At 41.5% G+C, this 15,896-nt stretch overlaps 1 protein-coding gene across 1 annotated transcript in view; it reads left to right on the top strand.

The window, feature by feature from the left end:
* The first annotated feature begins 418 nt into the window (after positions 1–418).
* The window catches only part of LOC126457734 (neuromodulin), an 895,299-nt gene continuing 879,821 nt past the window's right edge, over positions 419–15,896 (top strand). The window contains exon 1 of the mRNA XM_050094276.1: positions 419–525. The gene's annotated coding sequence lies outside the window, so the exon portion shown is untranslated. The remainder of the gene's footprint in view (positions 526–15,896) is intronic.

Genomic DNA, 15,896 nt, shown 5'->3' with positions numbered 1-15,896 from the left:
CTCGAGGAAAATCTGCTGGGAATTAAATTCTTCATGGGGCTAGAAATGTAAGGACATTGTGCTAATTCAGGGTAATTTTCTTTCTGAGTTTTTTTGAGACGTAAGTGCACGCGACGGCCTCGGCGGAGGTAAGTATGCATGAGGCTCCAGCTGCTTCCAGAATCGGCCGGGTGACTACTGCTGACAAGATCGCCAGCCGGGCACTCGGTCGCGAGACCTTTGCGTGAGAATGAGATCGGTTTATCGGTTTAGGAAGACAAAGGTCAACCACGGTATCAGCAGATGTGCAGGCGTGGCGCTGGACGGCAAGCGCCGCATGGTGGGGGTGGCGTCGGAGGCACGGCGGCTGGGGGGGAGGGGAGTGGTGGGGGAGGGAAGGGGCGAGCGGCGGAGGGGCGGGGCGGCGCGACGCCGCAGCCTCAGCCTCACTGTGCCCCGGGGCCCGGACACTCGCGCCGCGACGCCCGTACCGCCCGCTCAGCGACGCCGCCGCCAGCCGCCGCCACCAGCGCCGCCGCCGCCCCCGTGAGTACTGCTACTGGCTGCCTCCCTGCAACCACTGTACACCCTTGGTCTCGCAAACGGCTCTGCCTAGCGCAACACTTTACGAGCACTATTCCACTGTAATATCACGTTACAGAGGAACAGAATTTATTACATAATAATTCAGGAGGAAACAGTCATGCCGCCTAAGACATTTACTGGGAATGTAGAAACTGCAGTTTGGAGTTAAAAATAGTAGAAAGTAGCTTATCAAGTTTTAAGAACCTTTCCATCAGAAGTAATTCTGGAGTTACAAGCACGTAACACCGTTTCACTGGCTTTCAATACGATTTATGGTCTGTCAGATTTCGAGCATTCGTACTTCTCACTGTCTTTGGACACCTCCGTTCGTATACTAACAACCTCTGTCACGGCGTATCAGTGACTGATTCGTCTTGACAACGAGTGGAAGGTCTTCGACCAAAGTGTAGGAACAAGTATTAACCATAACCCAAATGTTAGCTGAGTCGATAATAAATTCTCCGTAAAGTTTCAAGGAGCATACCCTATGATTAGTAGTTGTTCCTTCGGAAACAACCAGAAGTGGTAAGGTAAATGAGGTAGATCATTAGTTATGATATGAGAATCGTATTCTGGGACAGACGAGTTAAATTTCCCATCGGCCATGCTGATTTAGATCCGCCGTACTAGTCTCAAACCATCTGAAGCGAAGGCCAGTGCTGATTCCCATATCAACTTTCGTCCAGGCCGAGTTTCTACTGCGTCTCTAACGTCCTACATATCGGTGCGACAGTTACCTCTAATACTCCTTACGTAGTGAGTTTGTGATAATTAGAACAAAAGTAAGGTTAAATTTCAACCTTCGTGGCCAGAAAGATCATTATAGACGGGACACGAGCTCTCAGTTGGGCACATGAGGGGAAGAAATTTGGTCGTAGCCTTATGGACGATACCATTCTGGCACAGGCGAGAATCGATTTACGGGCAACCTAAATCAGGAGTTTGAGGTATGGATTTGAACTCTGCTCTTGGAATGTCAGTCCTGAATCTTAAATTCTGCTTTGCTGGGCTTAATATAGTCGCCCCATAGATTATTTTATTAGCAACCAAAAACATTTTTATGGTGAAACACTATGATGCTTATAAACCCATCTGTGACGGTAGAAATAAGCATGTTGGAAGGTATTCCTGTGGTTCGAGAACTACGCTTGAATGTCGCTTGTATGTGCCGGTCGTAACTAAAATAACCCGGAAGTGCTCCTTTGCAAGCTACAAAGAGATGTTGCTCTTTATGTAGAGGTTAATACTGTGCAGAATTCTGGATTGCGGAAGTAATGTCTCGTGGCGAATGACTTCAGTTGTTCACCATCATGATAAGTGAAACACATTTAATGTTGGTAGAAATAAGTGAAGCCCCGATGTGTTGTTTTGTCACCTATTTTTGTTCTCGTGTCTTTAGGAAACAGAGTCGGCCTTTGCAAAAAAGTAACATGCAGTCTCCTTAATGAGAGACGTAAAAGTGTTTGATCACAGTCAATTAAATTGGTCTTGGAAGTGGATTATTGCTGCTCCAACTTTGTATAAAAGAGGTATATATTGCAAGTCGATTATTTGGTATGAAAGTCTTATTAATTTCTTTAGGGCCTACCTTCCTGCAGTTTCTTTATAAAACGCTCAGAAATAAAGTCACATACCCATTTTCGAGTCGAATGTACAACTGCAAGTACTTCAGCTACCGGCGTTCTCGATGAAAAGATTTGCTGAGCAATGCTTACTTCCTCCCATAAAAGTGGTTATCGCATCATATGCAGAAAATATATGGAAACTACGTCAAAGATTGCTTTTTTGTCTAAAAGTCAGTCTTATAATAAGGGGTTTAGCAACAGCAAAATGTATAAAATTGACAGAAATAGCCGAGAGAGAAGTACGGTATTATTTCAACATCGACTTTTCATCTTTATAATGCGCATTGAAGATGTCCACCCTGTGGCTGCCATTTTCTAGATGCTTCAGAAAATAGTTCTTTGCTAAATTTCTGTAATGGAAAGAGTTACTTACGAAGGATACTATGTTACAGATTAGAGCAATGTACATGTCGTTTATAGCTCGTGGAGTATAGAATAAGAAACGCTATGAAGTTCGACTTGCAGAAGAAGCCACGCCCCAACATGTATGGAGGAACAGTCTCTAGCAGAGTTGACCACGGCCATTTCTTAATGGCTAAAGGCGGTTCAGACTTCCCACAGATAATATCTCCTTAAGCTGGGAAATTTCGAACTAAGCTTCCCACAAATTTTTATCTCATTAAACTGGGAAATTTCGTACTAAACGTAGTTTTCATGCTAAGTGAGGGAGAAAAGAATTTATGAAAATATTTACAGCGCAGAGAAAATATCTTTCTCTTATCGCCTTTCTTCCTAGTCATAATTTCATTTCTTTCATTGTTTCACCTACTTTTTCTGTATGGCTCCTATTCGTTCCCTCACCGATAAAGAAAATACTATTCATTGATTATTTTAATAAATGTAGAAGTCTGCAAGTAAAACTTATATGCACGAATTTAGTCAGATACGATTAGAAGAATTTCCTCAGATGCCAGAGAAGATACGAAATGGCTGCATTACAGAATCAGAATCCATATAATTCCCCTCTCTGCTTCCAAATTTGGTTCACATATTACACAGACGATGTACCTCATAAGCAAACTTCGTAATTTTTCGTTTTAGGTATGGACCAGATAAATCATAATTCACCACCAAACAGAAATTTTTGGCCTCAAATGTACCAAAAGCTATTTGTCTAGTCATCGTCGAATAATTTCCTTAAATGTAAAACTAGGTCCACAAGGCTGTGGTTTGAAATAAAACATCGATTCTTGTAAGTGTAATTGGGGCTTGGCTCTTATTTGTAAAGAACAGATTTAAAACCAGCAGCCAGCCTTTCAAGTTTAGTTTTGTCGTAGTTTTCCGGAGACAGCCGGCACACGCGCTACACCATGGCGACGGTCTGCCCTTCTTCCGTGCTTGCCCAGTAAAGATAGAGCGCCGTCTCTAATGAAGTCGTCGATGTGACGTTAAAAATCCATGCTTCCGCAGCCGTGCTGTCACCGTACATCGATTTCCAAAGGGCGCGCCTGTGACACGTAATGAAGTGTTCGTACTGGGTGTTTGAATGCTCCTCTTACGATCCGTCAAAGCACGTAGTTGGCTTTGGCTAGATAATGATTTGAACAGAAACCGTTTCCGAGCTACAGCAACAAATATATGAAACACTTTATTCATTTTTCCCGAGCTTGTAATTTACTGACGAGCTATTATTTTGACGCCTGGCACCAAATGACAGTGGCCAATGTAAACCGCTGTTGTAGCAGTGAATTAGGATGCGGATCGGCAGCGTGAGAACCCATACTAAACATTTACTTGTATTCTTTAGCAGTGGGCATTGTTGTCGCATTAACTAGTTAGTTACAAATATAATAATTATGAGGTTTCCAGTGAATCACTACTTCTCATTTACTCAGCAGATGCAACAAAATGGAACACACTCTCTCACATGTTTCTTCCTGCAGCAGAAAAACTGGGATTCTATTCAAACGTTTCCTGCTCAGCAGTAACTGCAAGTTCTAATGGTTTGTGGGAACTGTCAACTGCTCTGGAAGTTCTATGGTACTTGACTCGTTGGTCAGTCAGAGAATTTGAATTATGAGAAGTATGTCGCTGCGAACAGCTCAACAGCAACAATTTACAAAATGTACGATGCTTGATGCTGGTGAACACTTTTACATGTGGAGATATACGAAAATTTGCTGCGCGAGAGATAAATCTGCTGATTAAAAGGACAGTCATGTTGTCTCCATTGCACTGGCATGTTTATGAAATACTGACAATTCATAAAGACCTTCTTCTCATAGAGCCATTGAAGAGATTTAATTTTTATAAAAACGTGTTAATCTTCCAGCAGAGTTCGCGCAACGTAAATTACATTACTATTGAATTTTATCGGACGATATTACTCGTGCACGGAGTAACGCGTCTTTTATATTTCAATACAACACAAATAGGATGGAAAGGGAATAAATATGCAAAAACCACTAAAGAAACATAATTCGACATCTAATGTAGCGAAATTCTATGCATTTTAGAGGAAAGATACCTGTTATCTTTTGTTCTGTAATGCAGACCAGAGTTTGTTAAGCGTGAAGGAACTTGCGAACCGTAGACCTAGAAGTGCTTCTAAGTCATCTAATCTGAAAAAATAGAAGAAAAGAAGATCAAACTTTAACATCCACTCAATGACAAGGGAACCTTCTCCATTCAGGAACTACACGGAAAACATGTACTTCAAGTGCAACGCAGCATTATGACAAATTTATTAAATATTATGGTATCACAATGATAACGTTAATTATAATGTAACTTAATGCGTTAGTATTAAGACTGTATGTACTCGCAGGTGCTCTTCAATGGAGTAGAATGAATTTTTCAGCGGAAAGATCTATAATTCACTTATAACTTCACAAGTTAGTCACGGATAATTTAACTCTCCCAGACAAGTTTTGAACATTCGTGTAGCAACGTATGCGACTCTTTTTTCGCGAATGTTAAGACCTGGAAGTGTATACTAAAAATTTTTTGGTCCTGGTATTATTATCAGCCTTTTTTTGAAGTAGCGGTAATTTTAGAAACGGAAAACATTATTACTGAGAAAGTCTATTATCAAACATTTGTCAGAATGGAAAATATTTAACACGTTTTTGTAACACTAACTTCAACAAGGAAACATACGATTTGTACCACAAACAAGAAAAGAATTTAATTTTTACAGTTGTCTGTCTCATTCCAGTGTGTCATCCACTTCTAAGAGTATATTTTTTCCTTTACTGACTATTTATTATATTAAAGAAACGTACACTTTGAACAAAATTTTTCCACTCACTAAGAAACTCGTGTGGTTCTTTACTTTCCGAAAACACTGTTTTCGTAGATGAGAAATAAGAAAAATAGCACACTGCCAGTACGTTTCACGCGGATGGAATATTTCGGCTTAGCAGAAAGTCTGAGTAATTAATATAGAAGTAGTTCACAAGTCAGTTATGCAAATAAGCTTTTAATTACACTACTGACCATTAAAATTGCTACACCAAGAAGAAATGCAGATGATAAACGGGTATTCATTGGACAAATATATTATACTAGAACTGACATGTGATTACATTTTCACGCAATTTGGGTGCACAGATCCTGACAAATCAGTACCCAGAACAATCACCTCTGGCCGTGATAACGGCTTTGATACGCCTGGACATTGAGTCTAACAGAGCTTGGATGGTGTGTATAGGTACAGCTGCCCATGCAGCTTCAACACCATACCACAATTCATCTAGTGCCTGGCGTATATTGACGAGCCAGTTGCTCGGCCACCATTGACCAGACGTTTTCAATTGATGAGAGGTCTGGAGAACGTCTTGGCCAGGGCAGCAGTCGAACATTTTCTGTATCCAGAAAGGTCCGTACAGGACCTGCAACATGCGGTTGTGCATTATCCTGGTGAAATGTAGGGGTTCGCAGGGATCGAATGAAGGGTAGATCCACTGGTCGTAACACATCTGAAATGTAACGTCCAAGTTACTGTTCAAAGTGCCGTCAATGCGAACAAGAGGTGACCGAGACGTGTAACCAATGGCACCCCATACCATCACGCCGGGTGATACGCCAGTATGGCGATGACGAATACACGCTTCCAATGTACATTCACCGCGATGTCGCCAAACACGGATGCGACCATCATGATTCTGTAAACATAACGTGGATTCATCCGAAAAAATGACGTTTTGCCATCCGTGCACCGAGGTTCGTCGTTAAGTACGCCATCGCAGGCACTCCTGTCTGTGATGCAGCGTCAAGGGTAACCGCAGCCATGGTCTTCGATCTGATAGTCCATGCTGCTGCAAACGTCGTCGAACTGTTCGTGCAGATGGTTGTTGTCTTGCAAACGTCCCCATCTGTTGACTCAGGGATCGACACATGCCTGCACGATCCGTTACAGCCATGTGGATAAGACGCCTGTCATCTCGACTGCTAGTGATACGAGAACGTTGGGTTCCAGCACGGCATTCCGTATTACCCTCCTGAACCCACCGATTCCATATTCAGCTAACAGTTATTGGATCTCGACCAAAGCGAGCAGCAATGTCGCGATACGATAAACCGCAATCGTGATAGGCTATAATCCGACCTTTATCAAAATCGGAAACGTGATGGTACGCATTTCTCCTCCTTACACGAGGCATCACAACAACGTTTCACCAGGCAACGCCGGTTAACTGCTCTTTTTGTATGAGAAATCGGTTGGATACTTTCCTCATGTCAGCACGTTGTAGTTGTTGCCACCGGCGGCAACCTTTTGTGAATGGTCTGAAAAGCTAATCATTTGCATATCACAGCATCTTCTTCCTGTCAGTTAAATTTCGCGTCTGTAGCATGTCATCTTCGTGGTGTAGCAATTTTAATGGTCAGTAATGTATTTTTTCATCTTCTTTGAGTTTGAAGCATACTGAATCCATCTGCAGACATTATTTTGACGGGGATGTTCATATTGACACAGAGTAGGAATTAAAATAAACTAGGAGTATTAGTGATTTTCCAAGATTGTTTGACATATGTATTCCACCATGTTAAACGAACTAGAAGATATTCTCTTTTTACCTAGTTTTTCAGGAAACATAAAACACGACCCTTAATAAAACTCTGCCTCTTGACGTGGTATATGCTGTAATTCCGTCTGTCTAACTCTCTACTGAAATTGAAGTTCTTGCATAACATCATGCAAAAGTATTGCAAATAGAAACCAAGAAAGATATTATCGTTGTAAACTAAATTGTTTTGAAAATGTATCTATTTAGATTTCATTATCTGTAAAATAACTAAGGCCTTTATTTATATTTTAAAGGTAATGTCCATAATGCTCAGTTTAATGGAACATGAAACGGCCTCATGAAGTTCAGGAATATTCTCCATTAAGCGAAACATCCCGCGTCCGGGCATTCCTGATTTAGGTTTTCCGTGATTTCCCTAAATCGCTCCAGGCAAATTCCGGTATGGTTCCTTTCAGTGGGTACGGCCTACTTCCTTCCCCGTCCTTCCCTACTCCGATGGGACCGATGACCTCGCTGTCTGGTCTCCTTCCAGAAAACAACTAACCAACCAACCAACCATTAAGCGAAACAACTCCATCTTTTCTGCATCGCAATGGTGTTCGAAACCACTGATGTCCCATACAGTTCAGTAACAAACTAGAATCAGCTTCAATCAGAAACGTCATACACATAACGCACGAGGCGTGTTGTACCATGTGGGACCATTTACATTTTTGGGCTCTCGTTCACGATAGTTTCACAGTCTATTCAGAATATTTGTGATAAGGTTTACTATGTTGCATTCATCTGTAAAATTGTGCCATTCATAATCAGTTATGTGTGTATCGTATGATAACTGAAAAAAAAATTAGAAACGCAAGATTCAAATATGAAATAAAATGCACATGTTTAAATTTAAATGCAAGGTTAACAGAAATTTCGCTCGCAATGAGGAAGTCCACACGACAAAAAGTACTCCCTTACAGTTTGCTCTTTAACGACATGTTTGGCGGATGGCTTCTTCACTTCACACGCGGTGTTTTGTTTTGGTGGTTTTCCATGTCTGGCATTAGTATTTCAAAGCATATGCTAACAGTGTGGAACAAAACAAGTGTCCATCAGACCTACCTAACAATAATGAGGATGAAATTCTCTCTCCATTACTACGTATATACTCTACCGTATTTTGGAGACATTGTTTTACTATTTGTTTCGAAGATGGTATGACATTTGTATCTATCCACTAAAGGGATAATCATTGTCTCTAACATTTTTAAGACTTAGAAATACTTCAGGTTTTCAGAATTTTGTAAACCAAAACATTAAACTATTGGACGGACATTCTTCAATTTTTAGTGAAGCGTTATTTGACGACTTTATTGGAGGGGCAAGTCGTCAGTTTACTCCCAATCGTTAATGTAAATTTGCGAAAATGTAAAAGGAATGCATGTTAGAGTATAACGTTCCATCCCATCGACAACGATATCAGTACAAACGGAACTGAAGCTTGGACTGAACAAAGATATTGAAGTCGGCCGTGTTCTTTACAACGCGACCAAGTAGCCTTAAGAGGCCTACGGGCACCATGGAAAACTTTTACAAGGCCTTCGTCTCTTGAATGAGAGTCCAGTTATTAATCCCTTGGAACGTCGATATGCATTCGAAACGATAATACCTATATGTGCCCAAAACAGCCCATCGGTTGCCCTTCCAAGGCTGAAGCGACCACTTTCCATTCCTCCCGCTATGGAAGATTTCGCCAAGATTCCACTTATTTTACCTCTCTCAACAGTAAATCTCTACCCAATCCATGCACAAAATGTGATCGATGAAGACATTTACCTTGGCACGGTATACCACACATTGGTCACTACAATCGCACGAAGTTACTCTTTATCTGGTATGGTTACAAACTCTTTCGTAACGGAGTCCTTAGACAAGAAGTCTAGTGTATCTTGCCAGTCAAACTGTCGCGACAAGTTAACTGAATACTCTTTACCTTCCCCGAGCGAATGCTGTCCTTTTACATGAAGTTTATGCTCAAATGGAAGAGTCAACAGTCTGTTGTCCTCGTAACATACGAGTCACTGTGCGCTACAGTTTCACTGCGAGTGTTTTATATTATGAGAGGAGGGCAGCAATAACATACGGTTTTGCCCTCTACTTCTGATAAATGGAAGGCTACAGAGGGTATCTCATAAAATGTTTTGCCCTTCCCGAGAGTCATTCTCTGCTGTTAGGGAACCAAATGACACTCTCCAGAATCATGATCAAAATATCTTTCAGCATGTTGCATACACCCTAAGAGGCACCGAAAGAGCTGGTGAGCCAACATGACGAGCCAGCCGTTCACAATTTATTGGTCAGAGCCGGATCCAGGACGTACATATCTCACTTGATGGACGTCATATTTCACTTGATGGTGTTTATAATGTGCACTACAGCACTGAGATCAGGTGACCTGGATCGCGGCACTAGCGCCTTTATGTACTCGTATGTGACGCGTTCATTAAATCATTCTGTCAGCGTTAGGAATGAATGGGGCTATGGCTTCTGTACCAACAGTGAGGATGAATGGCTTCCTTGAACACCGGTTTCTTGCCTCCCAGACTTGAACTGGCGAGTTTTTTTCTTTTTTTTTTTTAATTTTGGCCGGTCTGTTCTCCATTGCAATCCGCAGTAGTCAACGCGTTATTACCCATGACAGTCTGGTGGCGGTGAATTTATACTAATGGTATTCGCTGTTCAGAGCACAATAGTCCACACTATTACCCACGACAATTTTGTGGCGATCAATTTATGCTCACGGTGAACCCTTGAGAGTGTGACCCGTTAAAAGTCTAGTGCCTGCGCAGTCTCAGAGATTACTAAGCGCCCCATGGGTGGGACATTCACGATGTGGCCAACATGAAACCCACACATCCTACCAGTCACACGATACGCCGAATGATTAGTCCACTCGCCGCAACCGAAGCCCGATCTCTCTCCAATAATATTACTCATTCATTTTAGCTTAAGTTTATACATACCGTGTGTGTGGGTGTGTGAGGTTGGGGGGGGGGGGGGGGGGGTATAACGAGGAGAGGAATCTTAGGCTTACGGTTTAATTTTTGTGGTTGCTTTTAAACTAACGCGTCAGCTCATATAATTCAGTACGGGCGCCATGGACTTCGTTATTGTGAGGACAATTAATCATATCACCATCATCAGTTAACGAAATGCATGCCCGAGGAGATCAGTTTTGTATCTGTATGCTTATTACAGTACGTGATCTTGGTACTTCAGTCGAATTATGAGTAAATATTCAGTGAACATGATTTGCCTTTATCTGTTTACGTCCGCTGATTACTGAGTCTCATCTGTATTTACACATGTGATGTCTGAAAAACTGAAAAATTAAAATAAAAACACAAATGGCCAAGTGCGAAAAGGACTAGTACACAGAAGGTTTCATACAAATTTATTTCATCTACGATTTTTGGCTGTTGTCGATATCGATACTCGCAAGATATTGGTCCTGGGAATTCAAAGACCGTATCAAGGTCTCTTCTCATACTAGCCCGCTTATACAAAAAGAAGCGAGCAGGAGACTTCAGTGCAGAGAAAGAAGATTTAATGAAACATTTTTATTTACTTACTAAAACATGACCACAATATCCATGCATTGCATGCAGTAATGTTCAACTATTATGGATGATGAATGCAATGTATGTTCAAATGGCGAAAGATACTTTTATGTGGTATAATGACGACGATATAATTACAATTTAGCAAATTTTAGATTTTTTGCTGTACTTGCACTGTGAACCATTGCTTCTTGTGGGATCTCATGATTCTATGTTAACGGAAAGTACCCTATAGATTTTGATGGGTGAATTTGCTAGAATCATAATGTGTGACATAACTGACCGAATCTTTTAACTACATTGACTTAAAAGCTTAAATATTTTATACCGCCAAGGGACCATAGACTTCAGTATATGACATAAGTTTGAGCTTGATACGTCAACCTGTTCGAGAGAAAAAGGGGTCTTAAGAGAAGGACAGACAGGCGGAAAAAAAATTTTTTTAAAAATCTTATGATATAAATACAAATTAACAATGTTCGAAATTTTTCATTTACTTTCAAACCTGGCTTCTTGCAAAATTTCATGATTATAGGTGAACTGAAAGCACCCTGCACATTTCCGAGTATCAAAATATGTGACATAAATGGCAATATCTTTTGATTTCATTGACTTCTTACAATTTTTACACCTCCAAGGGACCATAGACAATAAGTGACATAAATATGAAACGGATGCGGTTGCTGAGAAAGTGTTCTTAACAGTCGTACAGACAGACAGACAGACCGGCGAACAACAAAGCGATCCTATAAGTGCGTCGTCTTTGCAGATTGAGACACGGAATCCTAAAAAACTAAAACGAAAATCAAGAGAATTTAAGTCTGTCCACTTCTGATTTTGTGCTTCACTTACTTCAGCCATTATTAGTGTCGACTGGTATGTATCTTCTGCAACCATTTGAAATCAGGTGCATCGAAATAATGGTAAAGGATAAGGTACGATCTAAAGACGCAAGGATTGAGTATGAGGGCTAAGGATACATCTTACCACGGAAAAGGTTGTTTAGCGGGACATCACTATATGAAGAAGTTATTTCAAGGCTCAGCAGTGAGGGGAAAACAATGTAGCTCACCGTAAGTAAAAATGTAAAAGGACTACAAGGAAAGTTGGACGTAGTAATGTAGTTAATGCCCCGAGAAGCAAACTTTAGGAATGACATGAAAGATCGGTGACTCACAACATAACGAGTGCAGTTTCTCGTTTACCGTAAGAAGCCTGTACATTCTTCCGTCAGCAGAAAAATGTTTACTTCGCTAGTCGACTTGATGTTAAAGTTCGACAGAAATAAATGGAAACAGTGCAGTTTGTGTCTAGCTAAATACCGGTAAATATAATATTGTTAAGCATTTTTGTAATTGTACCACTGATTTGGATATAGATTAAACAAGTTACAATGACCACGATGATCAAGGAAACTACGAAAGTCGCATTCGAAAATTAAGCCTAACTCGATTATTATCAACAGGCCCACTTCGCAAGACACCATGAGAACAACCCAGAATGTGGACAACGTATTACTTATTCCACGGTGTTGGTAACTTTCTGTCGCTAATGATAGCGCTTTTTCTCTCTTTAGTTTTGTCTTCCTTAGTTTATATCACATGGAATAATTTTCTGGGGAAATTTCGCACATGAAAACGACGTATAAATTGCACACGAAAGTGTTATAAGGATGCCATTTGATCTCCATCCTGTAAACTCACACAGGCAGCTGTTTAGAAGCCAACAATTTCTCAATACTTTTACTCTTGTATTGTTTGTTCTGAGGAACCAGTCATAATAACAGTTGAAATACCTTCAAAAAGTGAGTTGGAGAACCGCAGTGTGAACCTCCTCATCATTGGAAAATCTCTTTCCCGACGGATGTTCTTTCACCTTTCCGACTGCTTGAACGTTGTCATCTGTCGGTGATGTCGATGGCTTTCCTTCCAGATCAGCATCGTCAACATCTGGGCCTCCTTGGTCAAATTGTTGGTACCATTTCAATACTGTTGGAAGCGACATTGCATTTGGTCCAACCCTGCTAGATATTCATAGTGCATCTGTGTGATATTTTGCCAAGAATCTTAGTGTGTCGCTTACTTCAGCTTTGGAGTACGCCTCACTCTCAGATTGTGATGCATCTGTTACCCGTACTGCAGCAAAACTGTGTCTGCAGGCAGTGCGGAACATGCACTCTACACCAAGGCCGGCCAGAGAATGCGAAAACGCACGAGAGCCGAATGTGTGAGCCGCGTGAGGACTTTGCTCGCCCTACTCGTCTTTGCTCGGTCCTTCTCAGAAGTGCCTCATTTTAGTATTACTGTACAGCATTTCTCGGTCGATACAACTCTGTTCATCTCGGCAGAATCGTGATATCAGTGCTGTTTAGACTTCGGTATTTGTTCATGGTATGAAGGACTTTCACAAATCCAGCGGCTGTGCGCACGAAAGGCGGCAATCTAGCAATCTTTCCTCAAAAGCCTTTAAAACTGAATGGGAATGACAGAAAGATAATAATTCTCAATATCTACTATGCAACACACGTTCACAAAAATGACGGATACCGCGAATTTACTTTGGAACAATGTAACACCACCTTGCAGAAAGAATTTAAAGATTTAGTTCACGATGAAATATCAACATTAAATTACAAAGGTCGACAGATGGGATTGCTTGCTCTAGAAGCAAATTGTCCTAAATTTGTAGGCAAGTAGCACGTGAAAAATTTGGTGGTACATACAGTAACATTTCTAAGTTTGCAACATTATTTTACTCTCAGTTGCAACAGTTTTCGATGGAACTGGACGAGGAGTGTGGAGACTTTTAATATTATTGCAAGGTACGTTCGTTACGGTTGGCTGTGCGGTCTAACGTACGGCTTTCCGGGCGGGAAGGAGCGCCTGGTCCCCGGCACGAATCCGCCCGGCGAATTTGTCTCGAGGTCCGGTGAACGGGCCAGTCTGTGGATGGTTTTTAGGCGGTTTCCCATCTTCCTCGGCAAATGCGAGCTGGTTCCATTATTCCGCCTCAGTTACACTATGTCGGTGATTGCAGCGCAAACAAGTTCTCCACGTACGCGTACACAACCATTACTCTACCACGCAAACATAGGGGTTACACTCGTCTGGTGTGAGACGTTCCCTTGGGGTGGGGGGGGGGGGGGTGTCCACCGGGGGCCGAACCGCACAATAATCCTGGGTTCGGTGTGGGGCGGCGGAGGGGTGAAGTGGACTGCGGTAGTCGTCGTGGGGTTGTGGACCGCTGCGACTGCGGCGGGTACGGAGCCTCTCCGTCGTTTCTAGGTCCCCGGTTAACATACAATACAATACAAATACGTTCGTTAAGACAAGGAATTTGCCTGGAACGATTTTTCGATTTAAAATCGGCCATTGTTGAATTTACGAAGAAAAAAAGGAGTGCAGGAGCTAAAATTGGAACCTGTGGAATGGCCTACACACCTCGCATTTTAATGTACCTCACTGCACAGTGCCCACAGTAAGACTTTGCAAGGTCAGAAACAAGTTATTTCTGATTTTATGGGGATGCATTTATAAGGAAAATCACATCTTAGAAGGGGCAAATTATGACAAACGCGATTCAGTTTCTTAAGCTCACTGGTATTAAAGAAAGAATTAACTGTGCCCTTGAAAGAATTACAAGGATAGTTTCTAAACGTTTTGAAGACACACCCAGTCTTACCTCTCTTTTCCATCTATTTTTGACGTAGTTTGCACTTTCAGTTGAATGCGCTCCTGTGCATGCGCATTGATTGATCTGCAACGTAATACCAAGTCTGCATTGTTTTCCTGTCAGAGTTTCCATGTCTCCATAATGAAGTTAAAAACTTGCTTAAGTATTTCGATCAATGTACTTGTATGAAAGACCTTCTTCCAAAACTTTCTATGAAGCTAAATAGGTCTGTATTATGTGGCAATCTGACTTCAAAAATTTTTGTAACTCTCTACATCTGTCCACAAGGAAACAGTATGTATTGTGTGAGCGGAAAATAATTAAATAGTACTGAAAATTTATTTCATTTATGATCTATATTGTTGAGAAATGTGAAGTATAAAACCAAATCGTATGTAGTGCAACTGCACTGCCATTTAAATGCAGCACGTTCGTAGTTTCCCCGTTTCTCCTTCCTCACCGTTACATAGTGTCCTGTGGTGGTGGGGGGGGGGGGGGGGGGGGAGGGGAGGGGAGAGTGCAGACAGGCTGAGCCTTATGGCAATCGTGCCAGAAGACTGGTCACAAGTCGAATTCTTGGCCACCCTTGCTCTATGCAGTGGTCTTAAGGTGCGGCGAGATGTGTAGCTTATTTCCTGAAGTCCCTATGTAAATACACAAATCGATTCACGTAACTTTACTGTTGCACAGGAAGGAGCAAAGTGTACAGCCTAAAAATATTTGATCATCTTCCTCGTCGATACCAGCAAATGGCAAACAACAGAAACAGTTTTTAGCGCAACTGAAACTATTTTTGTTTGACAAATTTATGTGTGATTGAAATAAATTTAGTAATTTGAGATGTAGTTTAAAATTAAAGTGAACAACACCATCGTTATCCTTAGGGTCTTGGACTGCTGTACTGTTCCTTAAAGTAAAAGTAAAATTATGTGAATTGTCAGCAGTAGTTTTCACTGTAAATTATGATATTTGAAAATGACACTCCACAATCTGGCGAGCTGTCATAGATGTTATCCACGGACCATGTAAATAAATCTATATCTTCGTCTACATAGATACTCCGCAAGCCACTCTGTGCCACTACTTGTCATTTTCCCTCCTTTTCCATTCGCAAATATGGTGTTGCTGTCATGGTCTTCAGTCCTGAGACTAGTTTGATGCAGCTCTCCATGCTACTCTAACCTGTGCAAGCTTCTTCATCTCCCAATACTTACTGCAACTTCCATCTTTTTGAATCTGCTTAGTGTATTCATCTCTTGGTCTCCCTCTACGATTTTTACCCTCCACGCTGCCCTCCAATGCTAAATTTGTGATCCCTCGATGTCTCAGAAATTGTCCTAACAACCGGTCCCTTCTTCTTCTCAAATCGTGCCACAAACTCCTCTTCTCCCCAATTCTATTCAACACCTCCTCATTAGTTATGTGATCTACCCATCTAATCTTCAGCATTCTTTTGCAGC

This window comes from Schistocerca serialis, chromosome 2 (assembly GCF_023864345.2).
Source record: "Schistocerca serialis cubense isolate TAMUIC-IGC-003099 chromosome 2, iqSchSeri2.2, whole genome shotgun sequence".
NCBI classification, from domain to species: Eukaryota; Metazoa; Arthropoda; class Insecta; order Orthoptera; family Acrididae; genus Schistocerca; species Schistocerca serialis.
Note: the sequence above shows the minus strand (reverse complement) of the source record. Positions and strands in the feature narration are given on the sequence as shown.